Source organism: Octopus sinensis, linkage group LG7 (genome assembly GCF_006345805.1).
Source record: "Octopus sinensis linkage group LG7, ASM634580v1, whole genome shotgun sequence".
NCBI lineage: Eukaryota > Metazoa > Mollusca > Cephalopoda > Octopoda > Octopodidae > Octopus > Octopus sinensis.
Genome location: NC_043003.1, coordinates 15,113,406 through 15,135,762, shown reverse-complemented (window position 1 = coordinate 15,135,762; position 22,357 = coordinate 15,113,406). Strand labels below are relative to the sequence as shown.

Genomic DNA, 22,357 nt, shown 5'->3' with positions numbered 1-22,357 from the left:
AATCCCAGAATCTAACCAGTTTGTGCCAGTCACAAGGCTAAACATCCCTGAAAGTTTCATCCGATTCTTGAGATATCTAGTCCACGGACAAGCAAACAGACGAACAAACACGACTGAAAACATAAAAAAAAAAAAAAGATAGAGAGAGTGAGGGTAGCGAGGATGCTGAATCGTTAGCATGCCGGATAGAATGCTTAGCGACATTTCGTCCGTCTTGTTCTGAGTTCAAATTCCGCCGAGGTCGATTTTGTCTTTCATCCTTTCCAGGGTTGGTAATAAAAACTCCCAAACTGGGTACCGAGGTGGCAGAATCGTTAGGGTTGGCTCGTTGGCAGAATCAAGGGTAGGCGTGTTTGTGGAGTGTTAGGGTACCGAGGTGGCAGAATCAAGGATAGGCGTGTTTGTGGAGTGTTAGGGTACCGAGGTGGCAGAATCAAGGGTAGGCGTGTTTGTGGAGTGTTAGGGTACCGAGGTGGCAGAATCAAGGGTAGGCGTGTTTGTAGAGTATTAGGGTACCGAGGTGGCAGAATCAAGGGTAGGCGTGTTTGTGGAGTGCTCAATCAATTTCACGAGCAAACTTTTCTGGTGATCGGATCAACTCGAACCCTTACCGTCGTATCCGATTGGGAGCCAGGCAGTTGCCCAGTCTCTATGGCGTATAAGTACTTATTTTTCTTCATCTTGTGTCGTACTGACTCGTAAGGATCGGTTTCCCAGTTTCCATGACGTATAAATTCCCCACCTAGACGGGACGCGAATTTTTTTCCCACGAGAGTTCCGGACCCCAGTAATGAACGCATTTGCATACAGCCAATGAGAGCTCACCTTGACCTTGTTGTCAAGTTAACAAGCATTGGAAGCACTCCGTCGGTTACGACGATGAGGGTTCCGGTTGATCCGAATCAACGGAAAAGCCTGCTCGTGAAATTAACGTGTAAGTGGCTGAGCACTCCACAGACACGTGTACCCTTAACGTAGTTCTCGGGGATATTCAGCGTGACACAGAGAGTGACAAGGCCGGCCCTTTGAAATACAGGTACAACAGAAACAGGAAGTAAGAGTGAGAGAAAGTTGTGGTGAAAGAGTACAGCAGGGATCACCACCACCCCCTGCCGGAGCCTCGTGGAGCTTTTTAGGTGTTTTCGCTCAATAAACACTCACAACGCCCGGTCTGGGAATCGAAACCGCGAGTCCGCTGCCCTAACCACTGGGCCATTGCGCCTCCACTAACAAGCATACCCTACCAAGTAAACTCAAGACGAAGAACGGTTTTGTAAGTCGACCGTTCGCCAAGTTATGCCCGATTTTAGGAGACAAGTAATTAGATAGATTTGCATCTATGCCTATTATCGGATTTTGTTAGATGTGGATGGGAAAAATGTGGGTAGAGGGTGATGTGATAGCAACCCTCTCCCCTTACTGCTTTACGAAATAAACAACAACACAAATAACTACGCAGAGGCAGCCATGGTTGGAACACGACAAGAACAACAAGAATTATTAAAAGAGAAAAGAAGCATGATCATTCCTTACCCAAGTAACCTTATCGTTCATCACTTGTTATGCGCTCATAAATTAGTTTGATAGTTGAGCTCTGATTGGCTGTATGCAAATGAGTTCATAACTGGGGTCCGGAACTCTCGTGGGAAAATAATTTCGCGGACGGGACGCCGGTCTGTCGTAGGATTACTTATTTTTGCCAGCTGAGTTTGACTGGAGTAATGTAAGATGAAGTGTTTTGCTCAAGAATTCAACGCATCGCTCGGTACAGGAATTGAAACCACAATCTTACGACCATGAGTCAACAACTTAACCATTAACCCCCACCCCTCCCGAACGAAACGTCAGTCAATCACAGGGTTAGTCCTTTACAACTGAGTGGACTGGGGCAAGGTGATATGAAGTGTTTTGCTCCAGAGTACAATACACGATCCGGTCAGGGATTGGAAACCACGATCTTGTGTACAATTCCTCAGATGATGCGGTTACTCTTTTACTTGATTCAGTCATTTGACCGCGGCCATGCTGGAGCACCGCCTTTGGACGAGCAAATTGATCCCAAGACTTATTCTTTGTAAGCCTAGTACTTATTCTATCGGTCTCTTTTGCCGAACCGCAAAGTGACGGGGATGTAAACACACCAGCATCGGTTGTCAAACGATGTTGGGGGATCAAACACAGACACACGAACTCACACACACACACATTGACATACATATATACGGCAGGATTCTTTCAGTTTCCGTCTACCAAATCCATTCACAAGGCTATGGTTGGCCCGAGGCTATAGTAGAGAACACTTGTCCAAGGTGCCACGCAGTGGGACTGAACCCGGAACCATGTGGTTAGTATGCAAGCTACTCACCACACAGCCTCTCCTACGCCTATATACTTAAATCATAATATTTATAACAGTAATTAAGGCGATGAGTTGGCAGAATCGTTAGCGCGCTGGGCAAAATACTCAGCGGCACTTCGTACATCTTTACATTCTGAGTTCAAATCCCGCCGAAGTTGACTTCATTTTTCATATTTTTCGGGGTCGTTAAAATAGTAAGTATTTCCATCTTACTAAGATGGAAAATAATGTTTATTTTTGTACGTTTCCACTTTATTTATATTTGAAATATAAGCGTGACACAGAGAGTGACAAGGCCGGCCCTTTGAAATACAGGTACAACAGAAACAGGAAGTAAGAGTGATCACCACCATCCCCTGCCGGAACCTCGTGGAGCTTTAGGTGTTTTCGCTCAATAAACACTCACAACGCCCGGTCTGGGAATCGAATCCGCGATCCTATGACCGCGAGTCCGCTGCCCTAACCACTGGGCCATTGCGCCTCCACTTAAATCATAATATTTATAATACTAATTAAGGCATTTCCTTTCTCTTTACGTTCTGAGTTCAAATTCCGCCGAAGTCGACTTCATCTTTCATATTTTTCGGGGTCGATAAAATAGTAAGTTCTTCCATCTTATGGAAAATAATATTTATTTTTGTACGTTTCCACTTTAATTATATTTGAAAAGTTTTCTCCAAAATTTTTTAATAGCAAAGTCTTTGATCAGATCCTCACCATGATATCATGAACCCTTCGAAATTATATTTGCGATTATATAAACAACTTCGAACATTATTTTAGCAAGTTTAAAGGGATTCCTTTTGTGCCGTGAACTGGGGTCGATGTAATCAACTTACCCCAGTCCCGAAATTGCTGGCCTTGTGCCAAAATTTGAAATCAGGCGTAGGAGTGGCTGTGTGGTAAGTAGCTTGCTTACCAACCACATGGTTCCGGGTTCAGTCCCACTGCGCGGCACCTTGGGCAAGTGTCTTCTACTATAGCCTCGGGCCGACCAAAGCATTGTGAGTGGATTTGGTAGACGGAAACTGAAAGAAGCCCGTCGGATATATGTATATATATGTATGTGTGTCTGTGTTTGTCTCCCCAACATCGTTTGACAGCCGATGCTGGTGTGTTTACGTCCCCGTAACTTAGCGGTTCGGCAAAACAGACCGTTAGAATAAGTACTAGGCTTACAAAGAATAAGTCCTGGGGTTGATCTGCTCGACTAAAGGCGGTGCTCCAGCATGGCCACAGTCACATGACTGAAACAAGTGAAAGAGTAACACCCGTCTAGCTTTGGTTAGTACTAAATATAAAGTCTGTAGAGGCACATGGCCTAGTGGTTAGAGCAGCGGACTCGTGGTCGAGGGATCGCGGGTTCGAATCTCAGACCGGGCGATGTGTGTGTTTATGATCGAAACACCTAAGCTCCACGCAGCTCCGGCAGAAGGTAATGGCGAACTTCTGCTGACTCTTTCGCCACAACTTTCTCTCACTCTTTCCTCCTGCATCTTGTAGCTCACCTGCGACGGACCGGTGCCCCGTCCAGGTAGGGAACCTATATGCCAAGGAAACCGGGAAACTGGCCCTAAATGAGCCAGGCGTGGCTCGAGAAGGGAAAAACAAAACAACAAATATTGTCTAAATTTTAATGTTTTGTCAATTCAAGGGGTGCAACTCTGTTATCTTAGCATTCAAGACATAATAATGTCCCTTGGAATGGAAACGAACACCTCTTTAAGTTCCGTAACATTAAATAAAATTCTCACGTTGTATGAATATTAAAATTCTTTTTTATAACAACATATATATATAAACAAATTTATATTTTGTTTTTGGATTTGGTTTGCAAGGTTCTTTATATGAGTTCGTGTGTTGAAGCATATTCTGTTGTGTCTGGTGAGAGTCATATTATAAGGCACTAAAAGAGAATGACTCTCCCCAGACACAAAAAAATTTATATCTGTGTTTTTAGAAGCGTCGAATATGTATCGTACTATAAAGATAAGAAAGTAATATCTCGGACGCGGTATCGCCGTGAAAACAACAGAAAAATTGGGTGTTATTACCCTTACAAAACAAAAAGAAGTGTTTATATTAAATACCCTTCAAATACACAACACAAATATAATTCCGCGGACAGAAGTATTTATATTTTTATGAACCCAAGGCGGCGAACTGGGAGAATCGATAAACTAAGTCCCAGTTGCGCACTGGGGTCGATGTAATTGATTAGACCCTTCCCCTAAAAATGTCAGGCCTTGTGTCTATAGTAGAAAGGATTATTATTATTATTAACGAGGCGAATTGGTAGGATCGTTAGCACGCCCGGCGATATGCTTAGCGATATTTCGTCCGTCTTTATGTTCTGAGTTCAAATTCCGCTGAGGTCGACTTTGCCTTTTATCCTTTCGAGATCGATAAATTAAGTATCAGTTACGCAATGGGGTTGATGTAATCGACTAGCCCCCTCACCCCAAATTAAAAACCTTGTGCCTATAGTAGAAAAGATAATAATAATAATAATCATTATTATTATTATTAGTGTAGAAGAATATAACGAGTTGGCAGACTCGTTAGCGGCATTTTGTTCGCCTTTATTTTCTGAGTTCAAATTCCGCCGATGTCAACTTTGCCTTTCATCCTTTCAGGGTCGATAAAATAAGCACCAGTCAAGCACTGAGGTTGATATAATAGACTAGGACCCCTTCTGCCAAATTTCAGCCCGTGTACCTATAGCAGAAAACATTATTATTATCATCATTATTATATATTTTGGGGAGGCGCAATGGCCCAGTGGTTAGGGCAGCGGACTCGCGGTCATAAGATCGCGGTTTCGATTCCCAGACCGGGCGTTGTGAGTGTTTATTGAGCGAAAACACCTAAAGCTCCACGAGGCTCCGGCAGGGGATGGTGGTGATCCCTGCTGTACTCTTTCGCCACAACTTTCTCTCACTCTTACTTCCTGTTTCTGTTGTACTTGTATTTCAAAGGGCCGGCCTTGTCACTCTCTGTGTCACGCTGAATATCCCCGAACTACGTTAAGGGTACACGTGTCTGTGGAGTGCTTAGCCACTTACACGTTAATTTCACGAGCAGGCTGTTCCGTTGATTCGGATCGACCGGAACCCTCGTCGTCGTAACCGACGGAGTGCTTTCCATTATATATTTAAAAAAAAGGATTGACGTAATTTCGTCTTGATCATCATTATTGTTATTATTATTATTATTATTAAGGCGAGGGCGGCGAGCTGGAAGAAACGTTAGCACCCCGGGTGAAATGCTTTGCCGTTTTTCCTTTGTCTTTATGTTCTAAGTTCAAATTCCTCCGGGGTCGACTTTGCCTTTCATCCTTTCGGAGTGCATAAATTAAGTACCAGTTGCGTACTAGGATCGATCTAATCGACTGGCCTCCTCCCCCAAAATTTCGGGCCTTGTGGCTAGAGTAGAAAAGATTATTATTATTATTATTATTATCACTGGTGTAGAAATAATCTTTTCTACTCTTGGCACAAGGCTCGAAATTTTGGGTAAGGAGGCCAGTCGATTAGATCGATACCAGTCGATTAGATCGATACCAGTATGCAACTGGTACTTAATTCATCGACTCCGAAAGGATGAAAAGCAAAGTCGACCTCCGCAGAATTTGAACTCAGAACGTAAAGACAGACGAAATACCTATTACTTTACTACCCACAAGAGGTTAAACACAGAGGGGACGGCAGACAAAATACCTATTTCTTTACTACCCACAAGGGGCTAAACAGAGAGGACAAACAAGGACAGACAAACGGATTAAGTCGATTATATAGACCCCAGTGCGTAACTGGTACTTATTTAATCGACCCCGAAAGGATGAAAGGCACAGTCGACCTCGGCGGAATTTGAACTCAGAACGTAGCGGCAGGCGAAATACCGCTAAGCATTTCGCCCGGCGTGCTATCGTTTCTGCAATCGTTACTGGTGTAGAAATAATGGTATTGTGGAGAATACTATTTTAAATAAAATTCAGTTTCCATTATCGTTATAAAGTAAAATCATTTTTGGAGAAATATTTATATATTTAAGGAAGTAACATTATTTTAAAAAATCAAGGAGTGGCTGTGTGGTAAGTAGCTTGCTTACCAACCACATAGTTCTGGGTTCAGTCCCACTGCGTGGCATCTTGGGCAAGTGTCTTCTACAATAGCCTCGGGCCGACCAAAGCCTTGTGAGTGGATTTGATAGACGGAAACTGAAAGAAGCCCGTCGTATATATATGTAGGCCCTGATAGATTCCCCGCTAGTCTCCTGAAGGAATGTAGACACCAACTTGCAGTCCCTCTGACCAACGTCTGGAGAAATTCATTAGATGCAGGTTATATACCAAAACAGTTTCTATCCCAGTCAGTCATCCCGGTTTTCAAACAGGGAAACAGATCCCTCGCACTCAACTATCGCCCAATCTCACTCACCTCCCACATCATCAAAGTGTTTGAAAGAGTGTTAAGATCAAAGATGGCTGACTTCCTGGAGACCCAGAAACTCCTAAATGCAAATCAGCATGGCTTTCGCTGTGGCAGGGACTGTCTAACACAGCTCTTACACCGCATTGAAGATGTACTCAAAGCCTTGGGAACAGGTTCGAACTCTGATGTTATATATCTTGACTTCAGTAAAGCGTTCGACAGGGTAGACCATAATATCCTACTCTCAAAATTGGCAAATGTTGGAATCCGTGGAAAAGTTCTACACTGGATCAAGTATTTCCTGGCGAATAGAACACAACATGTTGTAGTTGATGGAGTCCACTCAAGCCCAGCAAAAATCACCAGCGGTGTCCCCCAGGGGACTGTCTTGGGTCCGCTACTCTTCATAATCTACATAAACGACCTTTCCAGTGTCGTACATTACTGCAAAGTGAAAATATTTGCTGATGACACCAAGCTCCAGCAAATCGTCAATGAAGAAGCAGACCGAACTCAACTCCAGTCTGATCTATATGCTGTGAGTCAATGGGCAGACAGAAACAAAATGCAACTGAACGAGGGAAAATTTGAGCTGATGCATTTTGGAAGAAACTCCTCACTAAAACAGCCATACTCTCTTCCTTCAGAGGAACCGCTCACAGCCTCTAACAATATCAGAGACCTGGGTGTAATTGTTGATGACGATCTCAGTTGGAGTGCATACATCAACAAGAAGGTCGATATAGCTCGTAGGATGAGTTCCTGGATCTTAAGAACTTTCTGGTCCAGAGAACAAGGTGTCATCATACCACTTTTTCCTCCTTTGTACGGCCACACCTTGAATACTGCTGCCCACTGTGGTCTCCTCACACAAGACAAAACATCTCCAGAATTGAGTCACCCCAGAGGGCACTCACTAAACGCATTGAAGGCATGGCTGCTCTCGATTATTGGGATCGCCTTAAAGCCTTGAAACTTTACTCCCTCCAGCGTCGCCGTGAGCGGTACATCATTTGTACGATGTGGAAAATATACCGCAAACTTTGCCCAAACGACCTAAACATTAGCTTCAAGGTTCATCCAAGACTTGGACCACGGGCTATACGTCCCCTGCCCAATTCAAGATCACAACATACATGTACACTGCAACATAATTTCTTTTCCTCAACAGGCCCTGCCCTATTTAACATTGTCCCGAGAGAGATCAAAGAGGAAAAGGATCCCATCAACTTTAAACAGAGTCTGGATAGATTCCTTCAAAGAATACCAGATAAACCACCCATAATTGGATACAACTCACCCAACAAGAACTCACTACTTGAACAAAACTTGACTTAAACAGGATTCGAATAATCCTATCAGGTGGTGCTATTAAGTTAGACATGGCCTGGACCAATCTTTGGTCGAAACATATCTAAGTTTATCTAAGTTTATATATTGGAAGGTTTGAAGATGATGTACAGGTATTTTATATTAGAAGAAATGAGGTACTCAGAAATTCGGATGGTTTTATATTTACAGATATTTATTTGTATATTACATGTTTTTATACATCATATAACTTAAATCATGTATTAGCGCTTTCTCCCATTCTAGTGGGGTTTTCAAATCGAACTAAGTTCCTGTGTAAAAAGTTTTGACTATTTTATAGTGTTATTGAGTGTGTAGTGGTGGGGAGGAATATAAGACAGTACAAGAGGGTGATGGATGTATGTGTGTGTGTATCTTTGTGTGTCTGTGTTTGTCCCCCAACATCACTTGACAACCGATGCTGGGGACCGATAGAATAAGTACTAGGCTTACAAAGAATAAGTCCTGGGGTCGATTTCTTCGACTAAAGGTGGTGATCCAGCATGGCCGCAGTCAAACGACTGAGACATGTAAAATAGTAAGGAAATTAGTGGAAATTTTACCGGTGTGTGTGTGTTAAATTATAAGGCACTAAAAGAGAATGAGTCTCCCCGGACACAACAGAATAATTGTATAGAGTTACGTCCCTTACATGAAGGGTCTTCATGCAGGCTTTTGTATGCTGCTCGCTAGAAATACCAACCAAATTGCATGAAATCACACAGCTTAGCGACTAAAACGAAACAGAAAATAAATGAAAGGCACATTGGATGAATAGCACCAAGATATACTAAAAGATAAAAAGAAAAACGACATAAAAATCGACTTTTATGGCTTACTCGGAGTGAACTAGAAGCAAAACAACAGCAGTGGAGGCGCAATGGGCCAGTGATTTGGGCAGCGGACTCGCAGTCGGAGGATCGCGGTTTCGATTCCCAGACCGGGTGTTGTGTGTGTTTATTGAGCGAAAGTACCTGAAGCTCCACGAGGCTCCGGCAGGGGGTGGTGGCGACCCCTGTTGTACTCTTTCGCTCCCACTTTCTCTCACTCTTCCTTCCTGTTTCTTGTCCCTAACTTCCTCCGCAACCGCTGCGCCTGGATGCACATTCATCCATCCGTCGATGCTCTCGGTGTCGGGGGTTGACCTGCTTTCTCTTCTGCAGGTCTTACGAATAGCAAAGGACCACGTTTCGGACTTCTCCCACTAATGGGACAAAGATCGCTTCGTTCAACAGCAACAGTGGAGGCGCAACGGCTCGTTGTTAGGGCAGCGGACTCGCGGTCGTAAGAATGCGGTTTCGATTCCCAGATCGGGCATTGTGAGTGTTTATTGAGCAATAACACCTAAGCTCCAAGAGGCTCCGGCGGGGGTGGGTGGGTGGTGAACTGTACTCTTTCACCACAATTTTCTCTCACTCTTTCTTCCTACTTCTGCTACAAAGCAGAGAAACCATAGTGTAACCCACTATGGTATGGTAAACTTTCAGACGTTAGTCTAGATTGCGAATCCTCTGTACTCCAGAATGGTTCAGCTCTCCACCCGTTAATAGCCACCGTATATGGAATGAGGATAACAACGTAGCTTTTGCACCCGTGCAACCGCCAGTCTATCGCGTGTGGTGGGTGGATCTTCAAGTTGCCGCACGCACTCTTAGTGGCTTAGAGTAGGCTCGAATTAGAGATTATTCATTGTGGCTAATGGCGTGAGTCCTGATTGGAAGTGTTGTTGTTATATATATATAATGTATTGAGTATTAAAGGAAGTAGTGAGTACTTAGTATGAAAGATTAAGAAAATGAGAGAGACTGAAACAACGTGTTAACGATACAAGATACTTTATTCGACTGCCGTTGTTGTACAAGTTAATTGTTTTTGGCGGGAAACAAAGTGAAAGTCCTTTTATCAAGGGAGACAATGGGCGACGTTGATTGTTCATGTTTGTTGTGATGATTATATAACATCTTCCTTTTTTTTTTTTTTTTTTTAATTTTTTTTTTATCATCTGTATCTACAGGGAATAATTATTCGTCGTCCACTTTTTGTGGTTTTATTATTTTGTAGTGTTGAATTCTGTAGTTGTGCTGTTTTTTTTTTTCATGCGTGTTTGTTGACTTTGGAAATATATTTTCATAATCTAATTCTTCTGTTATGCGAACGTGTTCGTTGTTTTAAGAATATGTTGTCTATTTCGTTTGACTGTATTTCCTTCCTCTGTTATTACTAAGTATGAACGAGGTTGCTCTAGTTTTTTAATTATTTTGCCCCTTCTAAACCAATTGTTGTTAAACTTAATTCTAACCGTGTCGTGTGGTTTTAACTCTGGGAGTTCTGTTGTAATGTTTGATTTCTTCTTTTCGTGAGGCCTGATACCAATTTTGTCGTGTAATATGTTTGGGAGATTTGTTCGCAATGTTCTATTCATTATTTGATTTGCAGGGGATGGTGCACCATTTTGTAATTTAGTCGTCGTGCGTAATGCTAAGAGCGCTAACTGAGGTTCTTCGCCACTTTTGAATGCCTTTTTGCGTCTTTTTTATTGTCTGTATATTTCTCTCAACCATGCCATTCGCTTGATGATAATGCGGGCTTGTCTTCGTGTGATGAAAATGCCAATTTTTTGCAAATATTTTGAATTCAGCCGAATTGAATTCTGGACCGTTGTCACTTACAACTGTTTGCGGAATTCCGAATTTAGCAAAAGTTTCTTTTAATTTTTTGATTACGGTTTTTGACTGGCAATCATTTATTTCGTGTAGATCAAAAAATCTTGTTGTATAGTCAATAATTGTGACATACGAATTTCCAGACAGGTGAAAAACGTCTGTACCCACTTTGGTTCATGGTGTAGTAGGTATTTCATGATTTATTAGTGGTTCGGCTGCTTGTTGATTTTTGTAGTCAATGCAGTATGAGCATGTGTTAATCATGTCTTTGATTTGAGCGTTAATGCCGGGCCAGTATATACATTCCTTCGCTCTCTCTATGCATTTTTCGATACCCATGTGTCCGGTATGTATTTCCTGTAGAGCTTCTCTACGTAATGACTTAGGTACAATTATTCTTGAACCTTTTAGAACGAGACCATTGACGATTGATATTTCATCACGAACGGATACGAATGGTTTGATGTTTATTGGTATTTTGTCTTTTGGGGGCCATTCTGTTCTTGTATATGTGACGAGTGTCTGTAGAGACGGGTCGTCTGCAGTGGCTTCTTTATACTCTTTTAATTTAGTGTCGGTTATGGGGTAATTTTTTATTACTGCATGAATGTGCGATTTCATATCTTCGTCTGGACTATCTGGAGTATTTTGCTCAAGGTATGCACGTGATAGGGTATCTGCAACAATTGATTCTTTACCAGGTATGTGGTTTAGGTCAAAATCATATCTTTGTAATGTTAGTAGAAATCTTTGGATTCTGGGGGGGCATTTAGTGATCGATTTTTTGAATATTTGCTTCAACGGTTTATGGTCATTTTCGATTCTGAATGAGTTCCGTATATAAACTGATGAAATTTCTTGCATGCGAAAACTATACTGAGAGCTTCGCTCTCTATCGGACAGTAGTTTTGTTCCGCTTGAGTTGTTGCACGAGATGCAAACGAAACAGGTAGCCATCTTTCGTTGTGTTTCTGCTCAAGTATCGCTCCGAGCCCATGCTTACTAGCATCTGTAGTTATTTTTATTGGTAGATCTGGATCATAAAATTGTAGCACTGGTTTTCTGGTAATCATTTCTTTTAGCTTTTTATTGCTTCGATTTGTGGTTTGTCGAATGACCATAACGTGTCACTCTGTAGAAGCTGGCGCAATGGTGCTGTGACTTCGGAGTAATTAGATAAAAATTTACATAGGTAATTTGTCATACCTAGGAATCTTTGTAATTCTTTTTTACTTGTTGGCAGTGGCATGTGAATGATTGCTTGTACCTTGGTTGGATCTTGTTTTATCCCTTCGCTGGTTAATATATGCCCAAGGTACTTGATTTGTGATTCATAGAAGATACACTTTGATTTATTTAACTTTAATCCGTGCTTTCGGATTCGATCGAAAACTTGTTGTAGTCTATTTGTGTGTTCTTCTAAAGTGTTGGACCAGATTATGATGTCATCCTGTGAATTTCTTGCTCCTTCTATGCCCTCTATTATTTTTGAAATTTCTTTTTGGAAAACTTCACTAGCGCTGTGAATTCCAAAGGGTAGTCGTATGAAGCGATACCTTCCAAAAGGTGTGTTGAACGTTAAAAGATGGGAGCTTTCTTCGTCAACTGGAATTTGCCAGTATCCATTAGATGCATCGAGTTTTGAAAAATATTTAGGGTTATGCATTTGTGCAAAAATGTCCTCCGCTATAGGGAGTTTGAAATGTTGCCTTTTTATGGCTTTGTTTAGATTCTTGGGGTCTAAACAGAGTCGGAGTTTTCCGTTGGCTTTTTCAACGATGACTAGGGAATTTACCCAGTCTGTAGGTTCACTAACAGGTTTTATGATATCTAATTCTGTCATTCTTTTTAATTCTTTGTTGAGTTTTTCTTTTATAGAAAAAGGAACCGATCTTGGTGGATGAATTACAGGAGTTATTTGTGGATCCACTGTGCTATGATGTGTTATTGACAAAGTGCCGATTTCTCCGAAACAGTCTTCATATTTTTCTAATATGTCGTTTGTGTTCGACGAATTTATTTTTGAAATTCTCTGAATCAGGTTCAGATCTTTGGCTGTCTTTGCATCTATAACTGCGTGCGAGTTTGTTTTTGCAACAATGAATTTTATTTGCTTTGATAATTCTTTGTATTTAATGACTGCTGTGCATTTTCCTAGCACTTTTATAGCTGTGTTATTATAAGCTGATAATCGAGTTGAAGTTTTTTGCAGTTGTGGTTTTGGAATTATATTTCTATATTCTCTGAATGGCAGTACGGTTACGTCTGCTCCTGTATCTATTTTGAATGTTACATTCGAGTTGTTCACTTTTAGTTCATCGTCATCTGATTCATCGTCGGTATGTATCTCTACTTTATGTACAAATTTTCTTGATTTGCACATTTTTGCATAGTGTCCTTGTTTCTTGCATTTTTCACATGTCTTGTGAAATGCTGGGCATTTATTTCTTTTGTGATTATAACCACAATAGTGACAGTTAGTGACGTAGTGTTGACTTGGCGCTTGAAACTTCGCGGGCTTTCTGTCACTTCCGCCTTGTTCGTTTTGATGTCTGGATTGCATATGGCGGGTTATTTGAGTTTTGGCGCCTTTTCTGTCGTGTTGACTATATACCCTCGAGATTTCGTAATCTCTTGTTTCGGATGTGGCATTTAGTATCCTTGATTGGAGTCGTGTTTGCTCTGCACTCTGACCTGCTTGAATTGTTTTTTGTAGGTCTAAATTTGGTTCTCTCAATAATCTTTCTCTTAATCTCATGTCTCTGATTCCACATATCAGAATATCTTTGGTGAGACTGTCTGTGAGGTTGCCGAATTCGCACTGTTGTGTCTTTTGGCGCAACTCTACTACGTACTCATCGAATTTTTGATGTTCCGCTTGTCCACATGTGAAGAATTTGTGTCTTAGGAAAGTTATGTTTTTCCTGGGTTCACAATATGCATCGAATTTTTCGATTACTGTCTGAAGGTTCATTTCTTCGTCGGGTGAATCGAAATCCAGTGTGGAATGGATATCTCGGCCTTTAGAACCGATGCAAGTTAAAAACATTGAAGTTTTTACTTTGTCTGGCTTCATGTCACTTTCTGTTGCTATCAAAAAGAGATTGAATTCTTTTTTCCACTTTTTCCATGCTGCGGCTAGATTTTCCTGATTAAAGTCTAGGTCTTTTGGATGCGGTAAATTTTCCATTTCGTCTTTGAAGTATGATTTCAACTTCTTTTTTCCTTTGGTTTCTGTATTTTGGGTTCTTTTAGTATTCTGACACCATGTTGTTGTTATATATATATAATGTATTGAGTATTAAAGGAAGTAGTGAGTACTTAGTATGAAAGATTAAGAAAATGAGAGAGACTGAAACAACGTGTTAACGATACAAGATACTTTATTCGACTGCCGTTGTTGTACAAGTTAATTGTTTTTGGCGGGAAACAAAGTGAAAGTCCTTTTATCAAGGGAGACAATGGGCGACGTTGATTGTTCATGTTTGTTGTGATGATTATATAACAGGAAGAAGAAGAAGAAGAAGAAGAAGAAGAAGAAGAAGAAGAAGACTGCAGCAGCAGCAACAGCATCACAAACGCTGTCGCAATAACCTACTAATTCGGTATTTATTCATTTCCCTAATAATTTAGCCTCTAAATATTCGGGAAGATAAAACGTTTCGGTTTCTATGAAGCCGACTTACTTTTTTACTCTCTTTTACTCTTTTACTTGTTTCAGTAATTTGACTGCGGCCATGCTGGTGCACCACCTTTAGTCGAGCAAATCGACCCCAGGACTTATTCTTTGTAAGCCTAGTACTTATTCTATCGGTCTCTTGTTGAACCGCTAAGTTACGGGGACATAAACACACCAGCATCAGTTGTCAAGCGATGTTGGGGGACAAACACACACACACACACACACATATATATACATAAATACGACGGGCTTCTTTCAGTTTCCGTCTACCAAATCCACTCACAAGGGGCACCAAAATCTTTTAAGCGCCTGGGCCTCTATCGGTCTTAATCCAAGGTCGGCCCGAGGCTATAGTAGAAGACACTTACCCAAGGTGCCATACAGTGGGACTGAACCCGGAACCATGTGGTTGGTAAGCATGCTACTTACCACACAGCCACTCCTGCGACTTGTAATTTTATTTGCCCTTTTTTGAGTTCAAATCAAGTTATACCATTATCTTATCCATTTACAAACGCTTGAAAAGGGGGGAATCTCCGACTAAGTCGGGTTGTATCACAAAGAATCTAGGTCTGTTGGTGTGTAAAATCGTCTTACCTACACAGAGGGGACAAACAAGGACAGACAAACGAATTAAGTGCAATTGTTTATTTTTAGAATGACCTTGTAGGGTAGGTGTGAGAGACCAGCTAAAAAATTTAATACTTATTTATTCCCATTGTCTTGACGTAACCTTGCATTCTCTTGTAACTTTGAGACTTCAGAAGATGTGATTGTTTGATTTTGGAATGACATTGTAGGGTAGGTATGACAGGCCTGATCTAGCCAGTTTAAATGTTAAAGTGTTGCAAAATTAAAACCTATTTCTTTACTACCCACAAGGGGCTAAACACAGAGAGGACAAACAAGGACAGACGAACGGATTAAGTTGATCTAATCGACCCCAGTGCGTAACTGGTACTTATTTAATCGACCCCGAAAGGATGAAAGGCAAAGTCGACTCGGCAGAATTTGAACTCAGACCGTAACGGCAGACGAAATACCTCTAAGCATTTCGCCCGGCGTGCTAGCGTTTCTGCCAGCTCGCCGCCTTAAATCATCTTACCTTATAATATGTCTAACTGATTTTATTTACAAGAATTATGAATGGAGTAGAATTGCTTTCCACACCGAATTATTTCCCTTAACTAATTTTTTTTGTTTAATTTATGCAAATTAATTCGGCCGTAAAGGTTTTCTGTTGTTTTTACATGTTGCTGTGTGGTAAGAACTTTGTTTCCCAACTATATAGTTGTGGGTTCAGTCCCACTGCGTGGCACTTTGGGCAAGTGTCTTCTACTGTAGCCTCAGGCCAAGACTGGATTTAAACCAACAGAGGCCCCAAGCGCTTAAAAGATTTTGGTGCCGCCCCTACCATATATATGGAATTCAAAATATAAACCATAATAAATTATAAAACAAACTTTCGTTTTTCAAAATGAAACAAAATTGAGAGTAGGATGGAAAATTGTGTTTATTTTTGTAAGTTTCCACTTCATTATTGCTCCAGATTACAATACATCATACGACCAGGGATTCGAAACCATTATCTTGTGTACAATATCTTAATTCCTCAGATCAAACGGTTACACTATATTTACTTAAATCATAATATTTATAATACTAATTAAGGCATTTCGTTTCTCTTTACGTTCTGAGTTCAAATTCCGCCGAAGTCGACTTTGCCTTTCATCCTTTCGGGGTCGATGTAATCAGCTTAATCCGTTTGTCTGTCCTTGTTTGTCCTTTCTGTGTTTAGCCCCTTGTGGGTAGTAAAGAAATATATATTTACTTAAATCATAATATTTATAATACTAATTAAGGCATTTCGTTTCTCTTTACGTTCTGAGTTCAAATTCCGCCGAAGTCGACTTCGCCTTTCATATTTTTCGGGGTCGATAAAATAGTAAGTTCTTCCATCTTATGGAAAATAATATTTATTTTTGTACGTTTCCACTTTAATTATATTTGAAAAGTTTTCTCCTGCATTTTTTAATAGCAAAGTCTTTGATCAGATCTTCACCATGATGTCATGAACACTTCGAAATTATATTTGCGATTATATAAACCACTTCGAACATTATTTTAGCAAGTTTAAAGGGATTCCTTTTGTGCCGTAAACTATTTAACAACTCTTATTTCTTTACTGCCCACAAGGGGCTACACATAAAGGGGACAGACAAGGACAGACAACCGGATTAAGTCGATTCATCGACCCCAGTGCGTAACTGGTACTTATTTAATCGACCCCGAAAGGATGAAAGGTAAAGTCGACCTCGGCGGAATTTGAACTCAGAACGTAACGGCGTGCTAACGTTTCTGCCAGCTCGCCGCCTATTTACCATTTCTATGGTAACCCCGCTCCCCTTGGTGCCCTAAGCACGTGCTTGTTTTGCTTAATGGTTAATCCAGCGTTGCTTCGGGTGGACCAGATCCTTGTGGATTTGGTGGACGGAAACGCGCGTGAACACGCACACATTATACACGTACACACGATGAATGTATGAAGATGAATCATTTTTCTTTGCTGCTTCTTTTTTCATTTTAAGTTTCTTCATATTCACTCGGAATCTCCGATCTCGTAGTTCGCACAAGGGAGATAATAATTTATTCATAATATTTGGTGGGATTCGAAATTTGAATTTGAAATTTAGGAATCTTGAAGACGATGCATAAAACACACACACACACACACACACACACACGCACACACACACACACACGCACACACACACATACACACACACACACATATGCCCAAGGTGCCGCACAGTGGGACTGAGGCCGGACCCATGTGGTTGGGAAGCAAGCTTCTTACCACACAGCCACACCTGACCCTATGTGAATGATTTTGTTTTAATGACATCGGATCGCTTCAGATGTTTGTGTTGAAAACCATATTAGAATTTCAGTACAGCAAACATTATCATCCCCGCCCCTTTTTTTTAGCTCCCCTACACATGCGTTTCTACTCACCCCCTTTTTTACACACCACTGACTTTTGTTTCCTCATAATTTCCTGAAAAATTGGCATTTTTTAATGAAATTTGCTACAAATACCTTTCAGATTATATAGATCGCGATGATATCAGAATTTAATGCGAAAACAAAAATCAATGAGTGCGCACGTACATATTGCCACACATCACATAAAAATCTACAAAACGAAACTTGAAATTTTGAAAAAGTTACGTGATGCGTGTCAATTCGTATGCGTGCGCGCCCTCCAGTTTTTCTTTTTCGCTTTAAATTCATTATAATCAGAATCTACACTAGCTAGTAAATATTGGTAGAAAAATTCATTAAAAACTAACTATTTTAAAAATTTATTTTGTAAGTTATGAGGAAACAAGTCGACAGGCGTGATTTATCCGAAACTCCTCTCCCTCCCAAATGAACCAATTTTTCGCAACAAATTCCGTTGTAATCGGAATCTACACTATCTGAAAGGTATTTGTAAAATATTTCACTGAAAAATACTCATTTAAACGGACAAAAGGGAACGCAGCTCCATTGACGGACAGAGCCAACAATTGGCAGAGCTGCAAAAACAACGAAAGTTTTGGAAGAATAAATATAAATGATAAATGAGTGGAAATCGAACCGGTGAGTGTGTTAGATAAGGCATTAAAACAATATGACCCTCCCCAGACACAACAACATTTTCTGAAAGTTATGAAAATACAAAGTCGAGGTATATTTGTGTAGGTATGCCCCTTTTTTTTTTAAAATATATATTTCGTGTAATAAAGATGTTTTAGACTGAAAGTTTTTGAAAGCGATACGAATAAAGCTAAATTTTAGAGAAGATAAAAATAATACTTCTAACAAGATTTGAAATTGGATTTCAGATTTATGAAAGGAAATAATTATCAATTTGGGTGATAGATTAGCAGATTCGTTAGAATATCGGATAGAATTACTTTGCAGTATTTAATCTAGTTCTCTGTACGGGGGCAACACAGTTTCGAACCTCTCCTTGAAACTCTTTTACTTGTTTCAGTCATTTGACTGCGGCCATGCTGGAGCACCGCCTTTAATCGAGCAACTCGACCCTGGGACTTATTCTTTGTAAGCCCAGTACTTATTCTATCGGTCTCTTTTGCCGAACCGCAAAGTAACGGGGACATAAACACACCAGCATCGGTTGTCAAGCAATGCTAGGGGGACAACCACAAACATACACGCACACACACATATACATATATATACATATATACGACGGGCTTCTTTCAGTTTCCGTCTACCAAATCCACTCACAAGGCTTTGGTCGGCCCGAGGCTATAGTAGAAGACACTTGCCGAAGGTGCCATGCAGTGGGACTGAACCCGGTACCATGTGGTTGGTAAACAAGCTACTTACCACACAGCCACTCCTGCGCCTATTTGGAAACATTTTTTTCGGATTCCTACATTTTAGATGTCGGAGATTACAAATATGCAACCCCCGCCCCACATTTAAAATTTTGAACTTTTTCGAATTTTTTTTTTTTTTCGCTGTTGTAGCTGACGGAGATTCCGGATATGCAAGAAACCACGTTTTCAAAATTTTAAATTCAATAAGCATATAGATAGGTGTATAAAGAAATATGTTTCTTTATTAGCCACACAGGGCTGAACACAGACGGGACAAATAACAAAGAATAGCTTTTCTTTTTGGGGAGGAAAAAGAAAGTGGGGTAGGTTTTCGATCAAAAGGGATCGTTAAAAGGAGAGAAAAAGAAAAAAAACGATTAATAGGGATCGTGTATCACAGAAATGTCATGATGTAAAGTGTAAAGGAGGAAACAGATAAGGTTTATCTGTGGAAAGAAAAGCTTGCGGAAAAGACCACGGTAACCTCGGTCAATAATGTCACATGTTAACACATTTATTTGCAAGTAAGTAACTCTCTGTTTTAAACTTTTCCGGGTTCATAGAATCATGCTCAAGGTGGCTTCGTCATTCAAGCGTGCCATTCTTGCTACATTCACCCATCTTTTTTTGAAACATTCGCTAGACAAAACTTGCCTCTCTACTCTCACTTTCCTTTTCAAGTGATACTTGAAGAAGTTGATGAGAGATTGACCAGAGAGGAAAGTGTTTGTATATGTGTATAAAGAGATAGATAGATATGAATGTCTTCCTGGGGTTAAAACCAACAGTAACACCGTCTTCTATAGGACCGCCACATTTAGTTGACAAATATATTTTTATGAATAAATGGACAAGAATAAATAGTTAGATAAATAAATAAATGAATGAAAAAGTTCAAAATTCAAAATGGGGAGAGGGGGCGAAATTTGAGCCCCTTATTAAACTTTATAACATTAATTACACTAGTCAACAAAATGAAACTTTTTAATCATCAGAGTTGTTGATTGACTTTTCTGGGTTAATTTTATATGCTGATTACGAATCTGAAGTCCGATTTCCTCTATCAGGTCACATATTCATGTTAATGATGCCTGCTGTTTTAACTTATAGGACACGTAAAGCATGTCTATATAAAGTATATTGAATACAAAATACGATAATTTCATGGATTTTTATTGTACAGAATTAAACTTATTGTGTACAAATAAGTTAGAATACACTCAAATGCATAACAACTTAAAATCGTTGGTATTTGGACTTCCTATGGTGTTTTGTTTCAGGTTCATCCCTCGTCAGCTACTTGATATCGTTGTTCTATCGATGCAATATCTTGATGAAAGTGTTCACCTTGCTCCTCAGACACTGCTCCAAGGTTCTCTGCAAAGAAAGTCCCGATGTGAATCAAGGAAATGGAACTTTTAGTGACATCCGACAGCCCATTGCAGCGTAGGAGTCTAGAAGACATTTCACTCCATTTCTAAACTCTAGAGATCTCATGTTGCCTAGGAAATTTTCACAGAGCCATTTGAAGGATTCCCAGGCTTTAAGCTCAATCTCATCCAGTGCTGTGAGGAAGTAATTGTCCTTCAGGAGTTCTTTTATCTGCAGACCTATGAATATGCCCTCCTCCAGTTTTGCCTCGTTGATTTTTGGAAATTTGGCGTTCACATATTCAAAACCTTTTGAGGTTTTCCTGGCGAGTGTCTTCACGAATTGTTTCATGAAGCCAAGCTTTATGTGAAGAGTGGGAAGAAGTACATTTTCTGGGTTTAAAAGTGGTTTACTGTGGACGCAAGAAACTCCCAGCTCATATGATTTTGCAATCACTCTGATTGCACATAGTGCTTGCTAGTTGCACGACTGTCCCATAGGCATAAAAAGCAACAATATTTCGTGAACCCAGATTGCATTCTCATCAATATTCCAATCACCTTTAAGTCTCCACATATTTTCCAGCTGTAGTTTGTGTACTTTATGGCATTGAGGAGTACTTGCATGCTTTCATAACGCTCCTTTATGTGCACTGAATGTCCAATGGGAATGGATGGTTTCTTATTGCTGTTGTGTAGTAGTAGTACTGCCTTGAGGCTTCTCTTAGATGAATCAATGAATAAGCGCCATTCAGCTGGAACATGTTCTTGGAACAAACAGCGAAATAACTCATCAGTATTATTACTGAAACAAAGTGATCCATCAACAGAGAAGCATGAAGTCAGATCCCAATTTCTCTTCCTGAAATGAGTAATATAAACATCTTTCTTAAGCAGACACTTTTCTTGTAGGTGAGATGCTAATAGTTCAGTTTTATCCTTTGACAATGACAAGTCTCTAACTAAACCATTTAACTCTCCTTGAGAAAATTTCTGTGGTACGTCTTCATTTTCAATCGTGAAATTTGCATCCACTTCTGTGTCTTCTACAGCAGTAGTATTTTCTTCAGGAAATACATCTTCGTCAGACATCTGAAGGCCATTTTCTGGTGATAGTGAAATAGGAAGATCATCATCGTTGCGTGGTACTGGTCTTTTTGCTGATTGCTAGTTGGGATACACAATCTTATGCTTGGTCTTTACAGTAAACCCACAAACATTATTAACGTTGTAGAAACAAGTCCATGAAATGATCCTTTGACTCGTTCCATATCATAGTTATTGCAAACGGTATTGCTCTCTTCATCTTATTTAGCCAATCCCTTACTCCATTTGAACAAGCTGAGCAGATGATGCCCCAAAAGAGCAACCAAAGTATAACTGGTAGATCTTCTTGATTTCACTTGTGACGACACATTGCTGAGCTTTGGTGGTAAATGAACCACAGACATGACAAAATATATCAGAATGACTGTTCTTGCAATGCCTTGACATCCTGAGTAGAATTTGAGGAGGAGGATGGCACCTTAAACAGAAAGTAAAATTTATGAAAAGAAAAGATTATGAAAACAAAATTACAAAATGAATACAAATAGTTATAAAACAGAAGTCAGAATTTACCTGTATAAGACGTTTACGTGTAGCGATACTGCTGATGGGATTTATATAACCTCTCCCATCTCATCAGGAAAACTGTGCCTGATAGAAGGAAACCGATTATATTTTTGAAATCTGCGGACAAAACTACATATAAAACACCATATAATATCCCTCATGAAAATTGGCTGTTGACCAGTGTTATTAAGTATTAATGTTTGTTTCTCATAAAATGGTGTATGTTGGGAACCACTTCATATCGCCAACCAGTGATTGTCACACGCTGATGACGGGTCAATACCCAGAAACTCGAGTCCGTGTGTATCACGTCAGGCTTGAGATGGGAATGATGGCTTCCCTTTGCAACTACTGATAGGGCGTGGAGGCGCAATGGCCCAGTGGTTAGGGCAACGGACTCGCGGTCATAGGATCGCGGTTTCGATTCCCACACCGGGCGTTGTGAGTGTTTATTGAGCGAAAACACCTAAAAGCTCCACGGGGCTCCGGCAG

At 40.4% G+C, this 22,357-nt stretch overlaps 1 protein-coding gene across 3 annotated transcripts in view; it reads left to right on the top strand.

The window, feature by feature from the left end:
- The window catches only part of LOC115214232 (mis18-binding protein 1), a 77,679-nt gene that overhangs the window by 54,247 nt on the left and 1,075 nt on the right, over positions 1-22,357 (top strand). The window contains exon 16 of one of the 3 annotated variants that reach the window (XM_036504569.1): positions 17,202-17,235. The exons of 1 other annotated variant lie outside the window; for it this stretch is intronic. The gene's annotated coding sequence lies outside the window, so the exon portion shown is untranslated. Of the gene's footprint in view, positions 1-14,692; positions 14,714-17,201; positions 17,236-22,357 lie in introns of those variants that run through there. One more of the 3 variants, XM_036504571.1, reaches the window with a different exon arrangement.